At 38.7% G+C, this 22,472-nt stretch overlaps 1 pseudogene; it reads right to left on the reverse strand.

Annotated features, from left to right (window-relative positions):
- Positions 1–201: 201 nt before the first annotated feature.
- Positions 202–22,472, reverse strand: part of LOC125095648 (spindle and centriole-associated protein 1-like) — a 28,727-nt pseudogene continuing 6,456 nt past the window's right edge.

A 22,472-nucleotide genomic window follows, 5' to 3' on the forward strand; every position in this document is an offset into this window, starting at 1 on the left:
AGATTATAGATTGGTTAGTTGTTGGAAATCCAATTGAAAAGGTCAGAATTAAAATACCTTGCTCCATAAATACTATGTCATAAGATCTGTGTAGGTTTTATCTAAAGGAAGGACATGAAAATTTGAAAGCACGGACAGAGAAAAGGGAGTGGAAGCTCAAGGATATATTACTGAGAACAAACTCTGTACAGCTAACTTCATTCATGACAAGTGGGTAGAAAGAACAAACCAGCCTTCTTCATTTTGTTCCTCAATGTTTGCTCTTGTATGAAGAGGTATGCATCACCTACTTCCTAAGGTAGTGTTTAATGGAGAACAAGAATTCCTAGTAGCCCCTTAAGATCTTATTATATTTATCCCAGTAGTGAGAGAGATAGCACTACATTTTGAACTTTCAGGGTATTCTGCTCTTATAATAGATACTTCATTTGTCCTCTTTCCTCTTTCAGGAAAACTCTGTGCTCTGAGAGGTGACAGAATGGGTGATGTTGGTGGAGAGAAGGGATTCAAACCAGCAAGTGTCTGCTGCTCTGCAAGAGTTTTTCATGAGCATCCATACTCTGCTGATTCATTGCTGTAATCCATTCCTCCATGCTACTTGGTGTTAGAGATCATGTTGCTACAAAATTAGCTGTCATGTCACTTGCATGACTTACCTTTTGTTTGTTTAATTCCTGAAGTCCATCCCCATTGCTCTTCTCCTGGCCCAGTGTTATTTTTCCAATGTGCCTTGATAGGTGAATTCCGCATTGTTGACACAGCAATTCGTGCCATGATGTCATTTCTTTGTATCGATGCCTCATTTGTTCTAAGCTGTTGCCCATCTCCCAGTACTGGGGGCTCTTCTAAGAAGCTGGGGGTTCTGGCCTGCTGAGTGTTTGAATAAGAACTGCAGAGGGGCTTCAAGGGGTTAACATAAGGACACTGGGCTTCATTCTCCAGATCTCCTCCCATGGGAGAGGCCATCCACCACTGAGTATGAAGACATAACTCTCCTTGTTTGAATTCTGATTGTCTGCACCATTAGGTAAGGTCTTCTTTTCTCAATTTTGTTCCTTCTCAATCATTTCCATAATGGAGGAATTTGTAAAGCAGGATGAGTTTGAACAGTCCTCCTTAATACATCCTACAAGGGAGAGAATTCTGAGTTGATTTTCTGTCTTCGTGGTGTTATTTGAGCTGCCATGCCCAAAAATCTGTGCTGGAAAATTATTGGCCAGATTCATACTATCTGGGGAGGTTGGTACCTGAGATAGTCAACAGACAAGTTTTCCTCTGGGAACTCAACCACTTCTTCCACTCTGAACATCAGTGGCACAGAGACATTAGCATTGACAGCAGGGCCTATGATTTATCTATAAATATCCCACTCATGGATCCCCTTTGTGATGCCTGACTTTTTTTGTTGCTGTTTATCAAAGGACAGTTCTTCATGGCATGTGTGAGTGAAAGAAGTTGCTCACCTGTTATGACCATGCACTGCTAAACTCATGCCTGGGTAGCAGTATTTTCTTCTCTAAGAAGAAGAATTTCTGCTGTAAGTGCATAGTGAGCTCTCGATGATCACCTAACAGTTGTTCCAGTTGCTACCTTATCTCTACTTTAGGCAGCTGGAGTTCACGTTCTTTATGGTACCAAACCAGACAATAGAGAGAGCTCACCGGTGAGAGAGTAAAACCTGTAAGACTGATTACTCTGTAGTCCCTTGACCTCACATTCTGTCCACCATTCACATCCTTCCATTTAGTGTTCCACTTCACGTAGCATGTGTTTGAGGGCATCCAGCCTGGATTTATTGCTATTTGGTAAGTCTGTGGAGGTTGTACTATCTGCTAAAGTGATTATCTTCTGCTTGATAAAAGCATGCAAGTCCAGTTTTCTTTTCACTTTTATTAAGTGTATTAAGTGAAAAACACTTGTCCCACAACATAGCTTGAGTCTAGAGTCTCAGTACATTCTTCAGATTGAAGCTTGGTGTGGATTCTCCTGGCAGTATTGGTAGCATTGAGAGCCAGCTTTTTATTTCCTTGATGGAGGGGGCAGATGATGGAGTTCCTGGAGGGGTTGTTATTTGTGACTGTGTCACTATTTTCTGCTGAGTCCACAATTTATTAATTAACTCAGAATTATCTTCCTTTAGTTGGCAGAGAAACTTGTCTGCATTCCTATTTGACTGAAAGTTTATAGTTACCAATTCATTCTTGCTTTCTTCTAACCGGCTGTTAACAGTTCCTTCGTCTTCTTTATCATCTACTTCATTAAGAGCCTGAGGCTCCAAGACAGTTTCACTAAGAATAGTCTCAGTGACAGGGTCTTGATTTACCACAAGGAAACCTTGAGAAGAATTAGGAGCCATTGTTACGTTCAGAAACCCTGTGAGCCTATGAGAATCTTACTTGATTCTAGTATAAACATAATGCCAGACAGTAGTTCTTCCTGGATTTCTCTGGGTTGTCTTTTTCTTTTTCTTTTGTCTTTTATATTTCAGGTCTTCTTAGGAAAGAAATTACAGAACATTTCACTCCTGGACACATTTCAGGATAGTAAAAATTGCCGTCATCTTCCTGAAGATTTGCTTACATTCTAGAGTCATAATAAACTTGGGCACACCATCTCGTGAGAGACATCTAATTAGATTTCAGTGTAACAAATCAAGAGAGCTTCCCCTCCTCAGATCACAATACCCTTTGACATTTTAGATTAAAATAAAGCCTTTATCTCCCATAGGGCTAAAGGGATGATATACCAGCTGTCCAATACTTCGTGTTATAATTTTGGAGCACCTCTCCTGTGATATAAATCCACTGCATATCCAAATAATACCTGATTCTCACTGTGGGCTATTGGCTGATTATTTGTGTCCCCCAAAAATTCATTTGTTGAAATTCTAACATCAATGTGATTGTATTAGGAAGGGGAGCCTTTGGAAGTGATTGGGTCATGAGGGTGGAGCCTTCATTAATGGGATTAGTGCCCTATGAAGATACCTCAGAGAGCTCCCTCCCCACTTCGATCATGTGAAAACATAGCAAGAATATAGATGTCTATGAACCAGGAAGTGGGCACTCACCAGACAACAAATCTGCTGGTACCTTGATCTTAGACTTATCAGCCTCCAGACTGTGACATTGTGTGTTCCATTGAGAATTTGGGCTCAAAGAACTGGCACCAAGATTCCACCCAAGCTGGTGTTTTTGGTGTAAGTAATGCATGGCCTGTGTCTCTGCAATCTGGTACTTCTGTCAGGATATACATGAAAGTCCATAGACTAACTTGTTTACTTGCAAGTCAGGTAAAGTCTTAGATCCTTCACACTATCTGACATAACATATATTACATAAAATATTCTACACAAACAAATGTTAAGTACCTGTTTCTCAAAAAAAACAAACAAACAAACAAACAAACAAAAAAAAAAACCATAACATCGGTCTCAATAATATCCTTAGTATTTAGACTTTTTTTTCCCCTCAAGATCTTGGTGTCTATGGTTTTTGGTTTATGACACTGTTCAAAAAACAACCAAGCATCAATGGCTGTTTTAAAAATCAACAAACTGTAATTAAATTGAAAGAGCATAAACAGCAGTAAGGACAAGATGGCAGAGAACTAGGAGACCCTGTTTCAACCGGTCCCCTAAAGTGAACTAATTTTCTACCAGAACACTCTGCATACCTATGAAATGGGGCTGAGATGTAGGATTTTACACTTCTGGATCTCTATTGGGGCAGAAGATGCCAGTGGAAAGGTAAAGCAGAGTGGGAAAAATTGGACTGATATCAGAGGATAAACAGAAAGGGGAGGGACCCACCAGAACTGGGCCATTGGAAAATAATACTCCAATATAAAAGTGCCCTGTGAGTGGGGACCAGCATTAACTTGGAGTCTGGTTAAAAGCATTCAAAAAGAGCAAAGATCTTAAGGGGCAAATGGTGGAATCCGGCGGCCACAGGCATGGGCTTAAGCCCACGGACCCAGGACGGTCATCACCAGTGACCACCCAGGCCAGAGAGAGTGCGGCAAAGCCTCCAGGTGGTGGTCCCTGAGCCGCCGGCTTTCCACTGCTTGTACCGGCACTAGGCTAGGCTCTCTAGAACCACAGCCTTTTGCGCTCTGCATGCACTGTGTGACTGGGATCTGAATTGTGCTCCCCACCTTCCCCTGAAAGAGCTCTATCTGGATGCTAGCTGATGGTCTCAAGCCCAGGCTTGAAAATCTCAGTGGGCTATCTCTGGTTGGGATCTCTCAGCACCAGGCAACAACCTGCGAAACCCTGAGGTCTGGACCCCAGACAGCAGTCCCGGCAAAGGCAGTCACTGGAAGTGGGCTCCCTGGACCAATATTGCTCATGGTTTTAGTGGCATGGGAGTGCAGAGACAAGCGGGCATTTGGGCAACCCCTGGGATGGTGGCTGGGGATGTGCACTGCCTGTAGGAGTATGCATGGCTCAGTGGAGTTTGCAGAGGGGAAATTTATGTGTTCTGGACCACCCAGAGGGGAGCAGACTGAGGATTCTCTCTGAGATCGAAGTCTGGGTGCAGTTTGCTTTCCACTAAACCTCTGAAAAGCCACAAAAAGACACAAAAGAACAAAAGCCTCCAGAGAACAAAAGCCTGAAAACTGGTTTCCACAGAACCCAGCCCCTTGATGGGGGGCAGGAGGACTCAACCCAAGCAAGACTGACTGAAAAACAACACAGCAAGCCCTCCCCTAGAAAGCCAGCCAAAGTAACAAGAGGAAAACCACCACAGGGTCCCCATAAAACTGTAAAACCCCAATATCAGGGGAAAACAAGATACTAAGCTCCTGGTATTTACCTAAAACCTTATAGATACAACTTATATTTTTAATTCGTTCTCACTATTCTTGTTCTTTTACATTTTTTTTAACGTACTTACAATTACAATGACAGGTTCCATACAACATATTCCATAATAACCTTTTAACTTGAACTTTCTTCATACATATACCTGTGTTTTTCTTTTGCTTTTCTATTTTTTTTTAATATACATATAGATATAAGCTTCAAGGTAATCCTCTTTCCCTAATCAGTATTACCCCTAAATAGAAAGCAGTTTTAATCTCCTTCTATCTCTGGAGAGTTGAGTCCTTTAACAAAGATATCAAGATACACCCAGGAAGAATCAAAATAACCTTCCTCACCCACATCAAGGATTTATAACCATCCTCCCATCCATTTCTTCTGTCAGTGTTTCTGTGTATTTGTTTTTGTTCTGGTATTATATAAATCTTATCCTTGGGGTTCATTTTGCCTTAGTTCTTTTTTTAAATTTTTTTCCTCGTCATTTACTTATGTTGGTCTTTTTGTTTGTATAAACCTTACCTTTGGGGCCCATTCTGGCTGGGTCTTCTCTTTTTTTTTCTCTCTCTCTCTTTCTTTCTCGCTCTTCTTTTTCTTTCTTTTTTTTTTTTCTTTCTTTTTGGTGATCATTTCTGATTGCTCAAAAGAGTTCCAGGGTGCACCTTTCCTGAATCATGGTTGATATATTTAACTACACATCTCCTCAACTACCTCTCACCAAAATGACTAGGAGGAGGAACACTCAACAGAGGAAAAATTCAGAGACTGTGCTCTTTCCCTCAGAACTATTGGATATAGACATAAACAGTATGTCAGAAAGGGAATTCAGAGTAACAATTATTCAGGCAATGAGTAGGTTGGAGAACACCTTAGGTGACAACATGGAATTGATTAGGGCAGAAGTGAAAGCCACCCTGGAAGAACTTAAAAATGCTGTCAATGAGATCCAATCTAATCTAAATACTCTAAAAGCTAGGGTAACTGAGGCAGAAGATAGAATTAGTGATCTGGAGGACAAACTGATAGAGAAAAAGGATCAGGAAGAGTTATGGAAGAAACAACTTAGAAACCATGAAAATAGAATTAAGGAAATAAATGACACCATGAAACATTCCAACATGAGAATTATCAGGATCCCTGAGGGGGAAGATAAAAAAGAAGACTAGAAGATATAGTTGAACAAATTCTCAATGAAAATTTTCCCAATCTGAGGAATAGAACCAATGTTCGTGTCCTAGAGGCAGAGAAAACACCCCCCAAGATCATAGAATCTAGAAAGACCTCAAGACACTTGATTGTGGCACTGTTGAATCATAATTTTAGACAGGAGGTCCTGAGGGCAACTAGGGGGAAGACATTCCATATGTACAGAGAAAGGCCAATCAGAATAACATCAGACCTGTCCACAGAAACCTGGCAAGCCAGAAAGGGCTGGCAAGACATGTTCAAGTCACTAAAGAGAAGAACATGCAGCCAAGAATACTTTGTCTAGCAAGGCTGACCTTCAAGGTAAGATAAAGAGCTTCCAAGACTGGCAAGGTTTAAAAGAGTATGTGACCATCAAGCCAGCACTATAAGAAATATTAAGGGGGGGGGGTTCTATAAAAGAAGAAAGAATCCAAGACTGACATAGATCAGAAATTTACAGAGACCATCTATAGAAACAAGGAATTCATGGGCAACATTTTGTCAATAAAAACATATCTTTCAATAATTACTCTCAATGTGAATGGCCTAAACAGTCCCATAAAATGACACAGAGTTGCAGATTGGATAAAACAACAGGACCTGTCCATATGCTGTCTACAAGAGACCCATTTGGAACCTAAAGAGTCATCCAGACTGAAAGTGAAGGGATGGAGAAGCATCTTTCATGCTCGTGGGCCTCAAAAGAAAGCTGGGGTAGCCATTCTCATATCAGATAAATTAAATTTTAAACTAAAGACTGTAGGCAGAGATAAAGAAGGACACTACATCATTCTTAAAGGATCTGTCCACCAAGAAGATCAAACAATTGTAGATATTTATGCCCCCAATACAGGAGCAGCCAACGCATAAGACAACTGTTAATGAAGATAGAGTCAAATTGATATGAATACATTAATAGTAGGGGATCTTAACAAACCACTCTCAGTAATAGATCACCCAAGCAGAAAATCAATAAACAAGAGCATTGAATGACACAGTGGACCAGATGAACCTCATAGAAATATACAGAACATTCCACCCTGAAACAACAGAATACTCATTCTTCCCAAGCACACATGGAACTTTCTTCAGAATAGACCACATACTTGGTCACAGATCAGGGCTCAACCAATACCAAAAGATTGAGATTATTCCCTGCATATTCTCAGACCACAATACTTTGAAACTGGAACTCAACCACAAGAAAAAGTATGGAAGGAATTCAAGCACTTGAAGCTAAAGACCACCCTGCTTAAGAATGTTTGGATCAACCATGAAATCAAAGAACTTAAATAATTCATGGAAACCAATGAGAATGAAGACACATTGGCATAAAACCTATGGGATATGGTAAAGGTGGTCCTAAGAGGGAAATACATAGCCATCCAAGCCTCACTCAAAAAAAATGAAAAATCCAGAATACATCAGTTCTCTTTAGACCTTAAAGAACCAGAGAATCAACAACAAATTAAGCTAACCCCATGCACAAGAAGGGAAGTAAGATTAGAGCAGAGATCAATGAGATAGAAACTAGGGATACAGTAAAACACATCAACGAAACTAGAAGCTAGATTTTGAAAGAATCAGTAAGATTGATAAACAACAGACCAAACTAACCCAAAAGTCATAAATTAATATTATTATCAATAATTAATAAAATTATGAATTAATAAATTCATAATTTTAAATCAATAAATTTACAAAATTAATAAATTTATTAATAAATTAATAAAATTATGAGTGAAAAGGAGAGATCATGACTAACACCAAGGAAATAGAAACAATCATCAGAAATTATTACCAACAGTTATATGCCAATAAGTTAAGCAAACTAGATGAAATGGATGCCTTCCTGGAAACCTATAAACTTCCAAAATTGAATTAGGAAGAAACTGACAACCGGAATAGACCAATATCTAGTAATAAGATTGAAGCAGTGATCAAAAACCTCCCAAAAACAAGAGCCCAGGAACTGATGGATTCCCTGGAGAATTCTACCAAACATTCAAAGAAGAAATGATACCTATTATCCTGAAGCTGTTTTAAAAATTAGAAACAGAAGGAAAACTTCCAAACTCTTTTGATGAAGCCAGCATTACCCTGATCCCCAAACCAGGCAAAGACCCCCCCCCCAGAAAGGAGAATTTTAGACCAATATCCCTGATGAATATGGATGCCAAGATTCTCAACAAGATCCTAGCTCATAGGATCTAACAGTACATTAAAATGATTATCCACCATTACCAGGTGGGATTTATCCATGGGAGGCAAGGGTGATTCAACATTCACAAATCAATGTGACAGAACAAATCAAAAAAAGAAGAGAGAAAAAAACACATGGTCCTCTCAAAGGATGCAGAAAAAGCACTTGACAAGAAACAGCATCCATTCCTGATTAAAACCCTTCAAGGTATAAGGATAGAGGGAACATTCTTCAACTTCATAAAATCTATGAAAAACACAGAGCGAATATCATCCTCAATGGGGAAAAGCTGACATACTTCCCTTTGAGATCAGGAAAATGACAAGGATGTCCATTCTTGCCACTGTTGTTCAACATAGTACTAGAAGTCCTAGCAACAGCAATCAGACTACAAAAAGAAATAAAAGGTATTCAAATTGGCAAAGAAGAAGTCAAACTCTCTCTCTTCACAGATGATATGATACTTTATATGGAAAGCCGAAAAAAAAAAAAAAAAAACACCCCAAACTACTAGAACTCATACAGCAATTCAGTAATGTGGCAGGATACAAAATCAATGTACAGAAATCAGTTGCTTTTTTATACACTAACAATGAAAATAAAGAAAGGAAAATTAGAGAATTGATTCCATTTACTATAGCACCAAGAACAATAAGATACCTGGGGATAAACCTAATCAAAGAGGTAAAGGATCTGTACTCTCGAGGAACTACAGAACACTCATGAAAGAAATTGAAGAAGACACAAAAAGATGGAAGAACATTCCATGTTCATGGATTGGAAGAGTAAACATTGTTAAAATGCCTATACTTGCCTAGAGCAATCTACTTTAAATGCCTTCCTGATCAAAATTCCACTGGCATTTTTCAAATTGCTCGAATAAACAATCCTAAAATTTGTTTGGGAAAACAAGATGGCGGGGAAGTAGGAGGAGGTGCCCTTTCAACCTGTATCCTAAAGTGAGCTGATTACCTTCCAAAGAACTCCGATCACCCACGAAATCAGGCTGAGATCAGAATTATACACGTCTGGATCTCTACAGGAGCAGAAGACGCCAGTGGGCAGGTAAAGCGGAGTGGGAATGTCGGACTGATATTGGAAGATAAACAAAAGGGGGAGGGAGCTACCAGAGGCGACTCATTGGAAAGTAATACCCCAATACGAGAGTGCCCTGCGTCTGGGGACCAGCATTAACTTGAAGTCTAGTAGAAAGCACTCCAAAAGAGCAAAGGATCATGGGGGGGGGTGGGAATTGTGGGAATTGGGGCGGCTAGGGACAGGAACTTAAGTCCCCAGACTCAGGACAGCCACCCCTGGCACAGAGCCAGAGAGAGTGCAGTTGAGAAACCAGGTCTTGGTCCCTGAGCCACCAGCGCGCCTGAGAGCGCGTGGGGCCCGGCTCCTGTGAGGGGCTGGGAGCCTCGCCAGCCGGCAGAAACACAGCCTTTTTGCAGTCCCCACGCGAGTGCCATGCCCTGCTATCAGAGTCTGAGTCACGCCCTGCGCCCTCCCCGGAGAGAGGTGCGTACAGGCGCCAGCCCAGTGCTCTCGGACCCAGAAAGACCAGGCACTCCCAGCCAGGGTCAGCGGGAAATCTTGGTGTGCAATTGCTGCTTGGAACCTCTCTGGCAGTCTGGAGCTGCCCAGACAGCCCCGCTGCTGTGGTTTTGGGTATAAGCAAAAAATCCTGCGTCCCCAGGAACCGCGACTAGGAACCTGCTCTGCCAGCGGCCAAAGGGGAATTTATTTGGGCTCTGCAGCCAGACTGAGGCTTCTCTCTGAGAGGGAGGTCAGGGTGCAGTTTGCTTTCCTCTAAACCTACAAAAACTATCAAAAGCGGTCAAGGCGAGAGAGAGAGAGAGAGAGAGAGAGAGAGAGAGAGAAAGTGAGCAAACATAAAAAACCTCCAGAGAACAAAAGCCTGAAAAAAAACAGTTTCCTCAGAGCCCACCCCCTTGAGGGGGGAAGGAGGACTTAACTCAGAGAACATCATTGGCTGAAAACCCACGTGGCAGGCCCCTCCCCGAGAAAACCAACCAGGAAAGAAAAAAAAAAAAGAAAAAAGAGAAAAATCACCATTACTTCATAGGACAACTTTTATTTTTAATTTGTTCCCACTATTCTGGCTCATTTTTTTTATATATAGATAATTTTTTAACCTATTTACCATCACAGTGAGATGTCCAGTACATCAAATTCCATAATAACCTTCTAACCTGAACTTTTTGATACATACACCTTGTGTTTTTCTTTTGCATTTCTATTTTTTTTAATTTCTTTTTTTTTAATTTTAGTTTAGTTTAGTCTTGTTTATTCCTTTTTTACTTTTATTTTCTAATATTCATATAGAGTTAAACTTCAAGGTAATCCCCTTTCCCCAATCAATGCTACCCCTATAGGTAAACCAATTTTTAATCCCCCTTTATCTTAGGAAAGTTGAGACCTTTAACAAAGATATCAAGATACATCCAGGAAGAATCAAAACAACCTTCCTTGCCCACACTGATAATTTATAACCACTCTCCCATCTTTTTCTTCCACCAGTGTTTCTGTGTTTTTGTGTTTGTCCTGATAGTATATAAATCTTACACTTGGGGTTCTTTTTGATGAGGTTCTTCCTTTATTTGTGTGTATATATATATATATATATATTTTTTTTTTTTCTCTTGTCATATACTTTTATCCATCTTTTTGTTTGTCTGTTTTTGTTTGTATACTTCATAAATCTTACCTTGGGGCCCATTTGGGCTGAACCTTCTCTTTTATCTTCCCTTTCTTTCATGTCTCTCTCTCTCTCTCTCTTTTTCTTTTTCTTTTCTTTTTTCTCTCATTTGGGTGGGGAATCCTGATTGCTCAGAAGCATTCCAGGGTGCACCTTGACTGCACCACGGTCGATACATCCAGCTACATCCGTTCAGCCATCTCTCACCAAAATGACTAGGAGGAGGAATGCCCAACAGAAGAAAAATACAGAGGATGGGCCTTCTGCAACAGAGTTAATGGCTATCAACATAGACAATATGTTGGAAAGAAAATTCAGGCTAACAATTATCCAGGCAATAGCTAGGTTGGAGAAAGCCATGGATGACCAAACGGAATTGATTAGGGCCGAACTGAAAGCGACTAGAGTTGATGTTCACAATGTTAGGGCAAAACTGAAAGCTACCAGGGATGTGGTTCACAATGCCCTCAATGAGTTCCAATCTAATCTAAATTCTCTCAAAGCTAGGGTAATTGAGACAGAAGATAGAATTAGTGATCTGGAGGACAAACAGAGAGAAAGGATCAGGAGGAAGCCTGGAACAAACAGCTTAGAAGCCACAAAAACAGAATCAGGGAAATAAATGATGCCATGAAACATTCCAGCCTCAGAATTATTGGAATCCCTGAAGGGGAGGAGAAAGAAAGAAGTCTAGAAGATATAGTGGAACAAGTTCTTTATGAAAATTTTCCCAATCTCGTGAATGGAACCAGCGTTCATGTACTAGAGGCTGAACGGTCTCCACCCAAGATTATAAATTCCAGAAAAACATCAAGGCACCTGATAGTCAAATTGAGGAATCATAATTCTAGATATAATCTCTTGAAAGCCGCTAGGACAAAGAGGCTCCTTACTTACAGAGGAAAGCCCATCAGAATAACGTCAGACCTGTCCACAGAGACCTGGCAAGCCAGAAAGGGCTGGCAAGATATATTCAGGGCACTAAATAAGAAGAACATGCAGCCTAGATTACTTTATCCAGCAAGACTGACATTCAAAATGGATGGAGAGAAAAAGAGTTTCCAAGACCGGCGAGGCTTAAAAGACTATGCAACCACCAAGCTGACACTGCAGGAAATATTAAGGGGGGTTCTATAAAAGAGGAAAAATCCTAAGAATAGCATTGAACAGAAATATAGAGACAATCAACAGAAAGAAAGACTTCAAAGGTAACACAATGTCAATAAAAACGTATCTATCAATAATCACTCTCAATGTGAATGGCCTAAATATGCCCATCAAACAGCACAGGGTTGCAGATTGGATAAAACGACAGGACCCATCCATATGTTGTCTACAAGAGACCCATTTTGAACCTAAAGATATACCCAGACTGAAAGTGAAGGGATGGAGATGCATCTTTCATGCCAATGGGCATGAGGCAGGGGTAGAAGAAGGCTGGGGTAGCGATTCTCATATCAGACAAATTAGATTTTAAACTAAAGACTGTAGTCAGAGATACAGAAGGACACTACATAATTCTTAAAGGGACTATCCACCAAGATGATCTAACAATTGTAAATATCTATGCCCCCAATATGGGAGCACCCAATTACATAAGAAAGCTGTTAATCAAGATAAAGAGTCATATTGATATGAATACATTAATAGTAGGAGATCTTAACACATCTCTCTCAAAAATAGAGAGATCATCGAAGCAGAAAATCCATAAAGAAACAAGAGCATTGAATGACACATTGGACCAGATGGACCTCATAGATATATACAGAACATTCCACCCTAAAACAACAGAATACTCATTCTTCTCAAGTGCACATGGAACCTTCTCCAGAATAGACCACATACTGGGTCACAAATCAGGACTCAACTGATACCAAAAGACTGAGATTATTCTCTGCATATTCTCAGATCAAAATGCTTTGAAACTGGAGCTCAATCACAAGGAAAACTTCAGAAGGAACTCAAACACCTGGAAGCTAAAGACCACCTTGCTTAAGAATTCTTGGATCAACCAGGAGATCAAAGAAGAACTGAAACAATTCATGGAAACCAATGAGAATGAAGACACTTCGGTCCAAAACCTATGGGATACAGCAAAGGCAGTCCTAAGGGGGAAATACATAGCCATCCAAGCCTCCCTCAAAAAAATTGAAAAATCCAGAACACAACAGCTGTCTCTACACCTTAAAGAACTGAAGAATCAACAACAAATCAAACCAACTCCACACATAAGAAGGGGAATAATCAAGATTAGAGCTGAGATCAATGAGGTAGAAACCAGAGATACAGTAGAACGTATCAATGAAACTAGAAGCTGTTTCTTTGAAAGAATCAATAAGATCGATAAACCATTGGCCACACTAATCCAAAAGAAAAGAGAGAAAGCCCAAATTAATAAAATTATGAATGAAAAGGGAGAGATCACAACTAACACCAAGGAAGTAGAAACAATCATCAGAAGTTATTATCAACAGTTATATGCCAATAAGCTAAGCAACCTAGATGAAATGGATGCATTCCTGGAAAACTATAAACTCCCAAAATTGAACCAGGAAGAAATTGACAACCTGAATAGACCAATATCTAATAATGAGATTGAAGCAGTGATCAAAAACCTCCCAAAAAACAAGAGCCCAGGACCTGATGGATTCCCTGGGGAATTCTACCAAACTTTCAAAGAAGAAATATCACCTATTCTCCTGAAGCTGTTTCAAAAAATTGAAGCAGAAGGAAAATTTCCAGACTCTTTCTATGAAGCCAGCATTACCCTGATCCCCAAACCAGGCAAAGACCCTACCAAAAAGGAGAATTTCAGACCAATATCACTGATGAATATGGATGCTGATTCTCAACAAGATCCTAGCAAACAGGATCCAACAGAACATTAAAAAGATTATCCACCATGACCAGGTGGGATTCATCCCTGGGCTACAAGGATGGTTCAACATTCACAAATCAATCAATGTGATAGAATAAATTAATAAGAGAAGAGAGAAGAACCACATGGTCCTCTAAATTGATGCAGAAAAAGCATTTGACAAAATCCAGCATCCATTCCTGGTTAAAACGCTTCAAAGTGTAGGGATAGAGGGAACATTCCTGAGCTTCATAAAATCTATCTATGAAAGACCCACAACAAATATCATCCTCAATGGGAAAAAGCTTGCAGCCTTCCCGTTGAGATAAGGAACACGACAAGGATGCCCACTCTCACCACTCTTGTTCATCATATTATTAGAAGTCCTAGTAACAGCAATCAGACAACAAAGAGAAATAAAAGGTATCCAAATTGGCAATGAAGAAGTCAAACTCTCTCTCTTCACAGATGACATGATTCTTTATATGGAAAACCCAAAAGACTCCACCCCCAAACTACTAGAACTCATACAACAATTCAGCAACATGGCAGGATACAAAGTCAATGTACAGAAATCAGTGGCTTTCTTAGACACTAACAATGAAAATACAGAAAGGGAAATTAGAGAATTGATTCCATTTACTATAGCACCAAGAACCATAAGATACCTGGGAATAAACCTAACCAAAGAGGTAAAGGATCTGTACTCAAGGAACTACAGAACACTCATGAAAGAAATTGAAGGAGACACAAAAAGATGGAAGAACATTCCATGTTCATGGATTGGAAGAGTAAACATTGTTAAAATGCCTATACTGCCTAGAGCAATCTATACTTTTAATGCCATTCTGATCAAAATTCCACCAGTATTTTTCAAAGAGCTGGAGCAAATAATCCAAAAATTTGTATGGAATCAGAAGAGACCTTGAATCACTAAGGAAATGTTGAAAAACAAAAATAAAACTGGGGGCATCACATTACCTGATTTCAAGCTTTACTACAAAGCTGTGATCACCAAGACAGCATGGTACTGGCATAAAAACAGACCATAGACCAGTGGAACAGTGTAGAGAGCCCAGATATGGACCCTCAACTCTATGGTCAAATAATCTTTGACAAAACAGGAAAAAATATACAGTGGAAAAAAGACAGTCTTTTCAATAAATGGTGCTGGGAAAACTGGACAGCTATATGTAGAAGAATGAAACTCGACCATTCTCTTACACCATACACAAAAATAAACTTAAAATGAATAAAAGACCTCAACATGAGACAGGAATCCATCAGAATCCTAGAGGAGAATATAGGCAGTAACCTCTTCAATATCAGCCACAGCAACTTCTTTCAAGATATGTCTCCAAAGGCAAAGGAAACAAAAGCAAAAATGAACTTTTGGGACTTCATCAAGATCAAAACTTCTGCACAGCAAAGGAAACAGTCAACAAAACAAAGAGGCAACCCACGGAATGAGAGAAGATATTTGCAAATGACAGTACAGACAAAAGGTTGATATCCAGGATCTATAAAGAACTCCTCAAACTCAACACATAAAACAGACAATCATATGAAAAAATGGGCAGAAGATATGAACAGACACTTCTCCAATGAAGATACACAAGTGGCTATCAGACACATGAAAAAATGTTCATCATCACTAGCCATCAGGGAGATTCAAAGTAAAACCACATTGAGATACCACCTTACGCCACTTAGAATGGCCAAAATTAGCAAGACAGGAAACAACATGTGTTGGAGAGGATGTGGAGAAAGGGGAACCCTTTTACGCTGTTGGAGGGAATGCAAGTTGGTGCAGCCACTTTGGAAAACAGTGTGGAGATTCCTTAAGAAATTAAAAATAGAGCTTCCCTATGACCCTGCAATTGCACTACTGGGTATTTACCCAAAATATACAGATGTAGTGAAAAGAAGGGCCATCTGTACCCCAATGTTTATAGCAGCAATGGCCACGGTCGCCAAACTGTAGAAAGAACCAAGATGCCCTTCAACGGATGAATGGGTAAGGAAGATGTGGTCCATATACACTATGGAGTATTATGCCTCCATCAGAAAGAATGGATACCCAACTTTTGTAGCAACATGGATGGGACTGGAAAAGATTATGCTGAATAAAATATGTCAAGCAGAGAGAGTCAATTATCATATGGTTTCACTTACTTGTGGAGCATAACAAATAGCATGGAGGACAAGGGGAGTTAGAGAGGAGAAGGGAGTTGAGGGAAATTGGAAGGAGAGGTGAACCATGAGAGACTATGGACTCTGAAAAACAATCTGAGGGTTTTGAAGGGGCAGGGGGTGGGAAGTTGGGGGAACCAGGTGGTGGGTATTGGAGAGGGCACAGATTGCATGGAGCACTGGGTGTGGTGCAAAAACAATGAATACTGTTATGCTGAAAATAAATTAAAAGATAAAAAAAATTTTGTATGGAACCAGAAGAGACCCCAAATTGCTAAGGAAGTGTTAAAAAAGAAAAAGAAAAAAACAAAAACAAAAAACTGGAGGTATCACATTGCCTGATTTCAAGCTTTACTACAAAGCTGTGATCAACAAGACAGCATGGTACTGGCACAAAAACAGACACATACACCACTGGAACAGAGTAGAGAGCCCAGGTATGAACCTTCAACTCTATGGTCAAATAATCTTTGACAAAGCAGGAAAAAATACCCAGTGGAAAAAAGACAGTCTCTTCAATTAATGGTGCTGGGAAAATTGGACAGCTATGTGTAGAAGAATGAAACTTGACCATTCTCTTTAAACCATACACACAGATAAACCCAAAGTGGATAAAAGACCTCAACGTGAGGCAGGAATCTATCAAAATCCTAGAGGAGAACATAGGCAGTAACCTCTTCGACATTGGCCACAGCAACTTCTTTTAAGACATGTCTCCAAAGACAAAGGAAACTAAAGTGAAAATGAACTTTTGGGACTTCATCAAGATCAAAAGCTTTTGCACAGCAAAAGAAACAGTCAACAAAACAAAAAGGGAACCCACAGAATGGGAGGAGATATTTGCAAATGACACTACAGACAAAGGGCTGATATCCAAGATCTATAAAGAACTCCTCAAATTAAATACTCAAAAAACAGGTAATCATGTCAAAAAATGGGCAGAAAACATGAACAGACACTTCTCCAAAGAAGACATACAAATGGCTAACAAACACATGAAAAAATGTTCATCATCACTAGCCATCAGGGAGATTCAAATCAAAACCACACTGAGATACCACCTTTCACCAGTTAGAATGGCCAAAATCAACAAGACAGTAAACAACAAGTGCTGGAGAAGATGTGGAGAAAGGGGAATCCTCTTACACTGTTGGTGGGAATGCAAGTTGGTGCAGCCACTTTGGAAAATAGTGTGGAGATTCCTTAAGAAATTAAAAATAGAGCTTCCCTATCATCCTGTAATTGCACTACCAGGTATTTACCCCAAAGATACAGAGGTAGTGAAAAGAAGGGCCATTTGTACCCCATTGTTCATAGCAGCAACGGCCACAGTTGCCAAACTGTGGAAAGAGCCAAGATGCCCTTCAACAGATGAATGGATAACGAAGACATGATCCACCTATACAATGGAATATTACGCCTTCATCAGAAAGGATGAATACCCAACTTTTGTATCAACATGGCGGGGACTGGAGGAGATTATGCTGAGTGAATTAAGTCAAGCAGAGAGAGTCAATTATCATATGGTTTCACTTACTTATGGAGCATGAGGAATAACATGGAGAACATTAGGAGAAGGAAAGGAAAAGTGAATTGGGGGAAATTTGAGGGGGAGATGAAGCATGAGAAACTGGACTCTGAGAAACAAACTGAGGGTTTTGGAGGGGAAGGAGGTAGGCAGATATGTGAGCCTCATGGTGGGTATTAAGGAGGACACATATTGCATGGAGCACTGGGTGTGGTGCATAAACAATGAATTTTGGAACACTGAAAAGAAATTTAAATTAAATTTTTAAAAAGGCATAAACATGTATATGTTTATGTATATACTCTTTCATGTATATTAAAGAGCATAAGCATGTATATAAAAATCAGGTATATATGCAATGACTTTGCCACATATTTGGGAAGCCCTAGATGTCTCCAGTAGGTGGAGCATTCCTAACCACTTCTGGTTAGGCATTGCCCCATTGGAATTGATTTTTGCTCAAATAAGTCATAAAATGTTTAATATACTTCAGTGTATCTTTTAACCATACAAAACCATTCATTGTATCCATCAGTTTAATAAAAAAGGTATTTTTGTTGTGGGTTTGATTGTCTCCATCATCTGTATATCAGTTCTAACTTTTTCTCATTGTGAAAATACAACTTCCTCAGTAGGCAGGGGAACGGGTTTGCCATTCTAAGCAATAAATATTTCATTAAAGAGTGTCAAGATCTTTTTGAACAGGTAGAGGAAAGCCTTATAGAACTCTACTTTACTTTCAAAATTGCTATTAATCTTCAACAAAGGGGCAGATGATGTCTGAGCATAAGAAGAATATCAAAATAATGATGCCTATTTAAAAAGTATTATTCTGTGTTTATAAAGCCAAGAGGATATTATCAGTTGAGGCATTCAAGCCAAAATAGTACAGCTATCATCATTTAAGATGATAGACCAGATAACTTCTAAGGTTTCTTTCTACTCTAAGAATGTACTTTGTAATTGTGTGAGATAATAATACTTTCTGTTGCATCCATTCTGAAATTGTGCACAACACTGATTTCAAAGTATGGTTCTCTTTCAGTTCTCCCTATCTCAATGAATGATACCAATATCCACTAAGTTTCACTAGCTTAAAAAGCCAGGCATCACTCTTTTTACCTGCCCCCTGCAAATAGAATCCATCACTAAGCCCTTTGATGGATGCTCCAATTTATTCACATGTATTTCCTCTTCACCATCACTAACCTCATGCAAGATATAATCATCTCTTACCTAAACTATTGAATTACTTCTGTCTAAACTACAAACAGAACTCAAACCTTAAGATCACAATGTAACAAAATGCATATTTAAAGCACTTATGCTACTCTTAGGAAAATAAACATGCTTTAAATTCACATTTCTTTTAGTACATACATACTTACCCATCTTATGTCCAATCCTCATAATGTAATCTAAATAATCCCTTCTAATATATCTTAATCCAAGCCATCTTTCTTTCTTTCTTTCTTTCTTTCTTTCTTTCTTTCTTTCTTTCTTTCTTTCTTTCTTTCTTTTTGTTCTTGTTCTGGTTGCTGGGGAAAATAAGAAGTTTTGGGAGGGAAGCGAAAATTTTTATGTGACTTGTTACCAAAAGTCCAAAAGAAATCTAATCTTCGTATATCTTAAAATTAACGTGAGTCTTTTGTTCTCAGTGGCTCACTTACACTAGCAAATTACATTGATAATGACTTTAGGCAATTTCATAAATTTTATTAGGAAAAAAGTCTTCCAGATGTGTTTAAGTACTATCCTTTTCTTGAAAGGGCATATGCTATAAAAGTTCATCCTGAAATACCAAAAGTGACCATGAAATTTGCCATGCCAGTACTTAATCCATCCCAGAAGTGATATGGGTTTGTCAGGTTAAAATGATAATAGTATATATCCTTCTTTGGTTTCCTTAGTAAATGACACTGTTGAGGATATGACTGTCCAGGGATGTCAAAGTCACTGAAGCAGTGAAATGAACTTTATCACTCATATCTAATAGAGAGGGTCATTGAACTGTATTAAAATTAAATCTGCATTTTATTTCCTGGAATGGACAGCATATGAGTAGAAACTGAGCTCCAGTAATTCCAGTTTTTGGGAAAAAGTAGTTCTGTTCTATTTCAGAAAGTTTTGGAAGGCAAATAAACTTTAAATAGAATTTTTCTTAAAGTAATGAATCAAATGTGTTATTGCTGGGAACTCTGTTAAACACTAAATTGTACCTATGCAGTGAGCTCAAAGTAGTTATAGAGCTTGCAGTTTCTTTCCCATCCTGGATTTGTTTTAAGTTAGTCAAACTTCCCAGGATAAAGACTTCATCTCAAACACTTTATGTAGTTAAGTGTGTCCCTATAACTAAATCTTGGCTGATAAGTTAAAGACAGAGTGCTATCTGTATGTCAGATACTTGGAATCCCAATAGCTCACACAAGAGCTTTCTCATTATCTGTCTTTTCCTGGCTCCTGCTGCTTTTATTCAGATGTGGTGACAAAGTAATAAAGCCCCATATTCCCCAAATGGAAAACCAATAGAGCCCAAGTACGTTGACAGTAGAATAGAAGAAGCTGGGTATCTGGGGACTCCATGATACAGAGCTGGCTTGCGTACCTTCAGACTTTAAATAAAATAGAAATATCATCTCTGGTTTGTGACACTTTGTTTTTGGTGCTTTCACTAAAATCTAATCCCAATAGATACAGTGACTTTTCATGGGACTAAAGATGTTCCAGTCAATGTAATATGCTATAAATTATTTGTTATAAGTCTTTAACAAGTTAAGTACAGATATAGAAAATAAACATTTAGAAAGTTCTAGAACAATGAGTATTGTTGTGATGTTTTTTATTGTATCTTACAAAAGTATTCCTCTGGATTAGACAAGAAAAAAATTAATAGGGATCTTTATCACAGGTAATTAGAGACTGCTTAGGCAACATTTATTATGTTTATGTGTGTATGCATGCCTGTGTAATTATTATTTCCATTCATGAATGAATATCTAATGGAGGGCAGACTTTATCTGAAGAGCTGAAACTTGTACAACAGGGGTGAAGTCATTCTGTGTCTGCTCTGTTTCTTTTGGCTCTGAACGATAATCAGGAACCCACTCTAGCTACTCCTAGAATTGTATTTCCTGTGCAAAACATATTCCAAAACCTAGCTAGAAGAGTTTCAAGTATCTGTGTGAGTCCTGAGACTCTAATAGAAATAGTAAGAGTGTTTTGTGCTTTGGTCCTGGGATCGTCAAAGTTCATGATGTGAGTTTATAATTATAGGTCCAATTGTGAAGAAATATCTACCACTGAACAAGTTATATTTGACCAAGAAAAAGGTCAATATAAATGGCAGTTCTTGAATAACCCAAATGGATAGAGTTCAAGGTAAAATACTTTTCTAAAAGAAGTGATATGTAATAGCTGAAGGGCAGAGAGAGGAGGGTGGGGGAGGTTAGGGACAGGAGGGAGGGAGGGAGAGAAAAGCAGGAATGAAAACTGTCATATTTTCTCTAGCTTCTATAGGTGTATGGTGCTAGTTCTATTTCACATAAAAGTAGGGCAATGGTTAATTTATTAAATTATTGTATCATACCATAGCAAAAAAGGAAATTAAACTTAAATATAATAATCACCATTCATCTACAAAAAATAATACTCCCCCTCCAAGCAGCCTTTAAAAATAAAAAAAGAAAAGCAGGTGATGCATGGTTCACAGACAACAGAATGTTCATATTCCTTGTCTTCGTGATTTTCCAGGCAACATGCAATTCATTTCAATTTTATTCATTTATTTATTACTCAGTTTTGTTTTTTTCTTATTTTCTATTGAAGATTGCTTTATAAAGTCTATCAAATATACAACTTAATAGGTACTCCAGCCTCTGGTTTTACCGCAACTATGAACAATACAGACCAGAAAAAAAAAAAAAAAAGAGAGAGAGAGAGAGAAAGACAGCTTTATTATTACCTTCTGCCACTTAAAGATAAACCATGGCTCAGTTATTAGGGGGAATTGGATGTCTTTTCCAATCAGATGTGGAGAAAATGTAATTCTTGAGGGTAAATAACATTTAAGGAAGAGGTATAAATATAATTAAATTACAATACTCAAAACAAGTAAAACAGTGACGTTTCTTAAATAAACAAAAACAGTAGTGAAATTTTGTCCTTGAAAGAGATGATAGATAGATAGAGAGATTTTAAGGATTTTATTTATTTATTTATTTGAGAGAGAGAAAGAGTAGAAGGTAGGGGCAGAGGAAGAAGGAGAAGGATACTCCCGAGCAAAGAACCCAATACTGATGAAATCCCATGACCCCAAAATCATGACTGAGCTGAAGGCAGTCACTTAACCAACCAAACCACCCAGATACCATGTACTTGAGATATTGTTAAAAGGAGTAAAGAGAAATAACATTTGATTAAAAATTAAATAAATAATGTAACTATAATTATTAAATATACCTAATACAGGTAATGACTAATTTTTATTACAGACTTACTTTCTTTCAGGTATTGTATTAAATGATATTAAAGAGTAATAACCCCATTTCACAGACAGAAGGTTACTCCATTTTTATATGGCTCTCAAGTGGGGGTGCCTGGGTGGCTCAGTCGGTTAAGCGGCTGCCTTTGGCTCAACTCATGATCCCAGGATCCTGGGATCAAGGCCCACAGCAGGCTCCCTGCTCAGTGGGGAGCCTGCTCCTCCTTGCTTGTGCTCTCTCTCTCTCTCTAAGGTAAATAAATAAAATTGAAGAAAAAAAATTTATATGGCTCTCAAGTGAGTAAGTTTATGTCAGAATAGGGGGAAAAAAAGGAAGGAAAATAAAGCAAAACTATATAGTAAATAGTAAATAATAAAATAATAATAAACCAACAACAATAAGAAGAAAAAATATTTTAAAGAACCAGAAATGAAAATGTAGAGAAGGAAGAGCTTTCCCTTGATCTTGTAGGGCCCCT

Source organism: Lutra lutra, chromosome 3 (assembly GCF_902655055.1).
Source record: "Lutra lutra chromosome 3, mLutLut1.2, whole genome shotgun sequence".
Classification (NCBI taxonomy): Eukaryota; Metazoa; Chordata; class Mammalia; order Carnivora; family Mustelidae; genus Lutra; species Lutra lutra.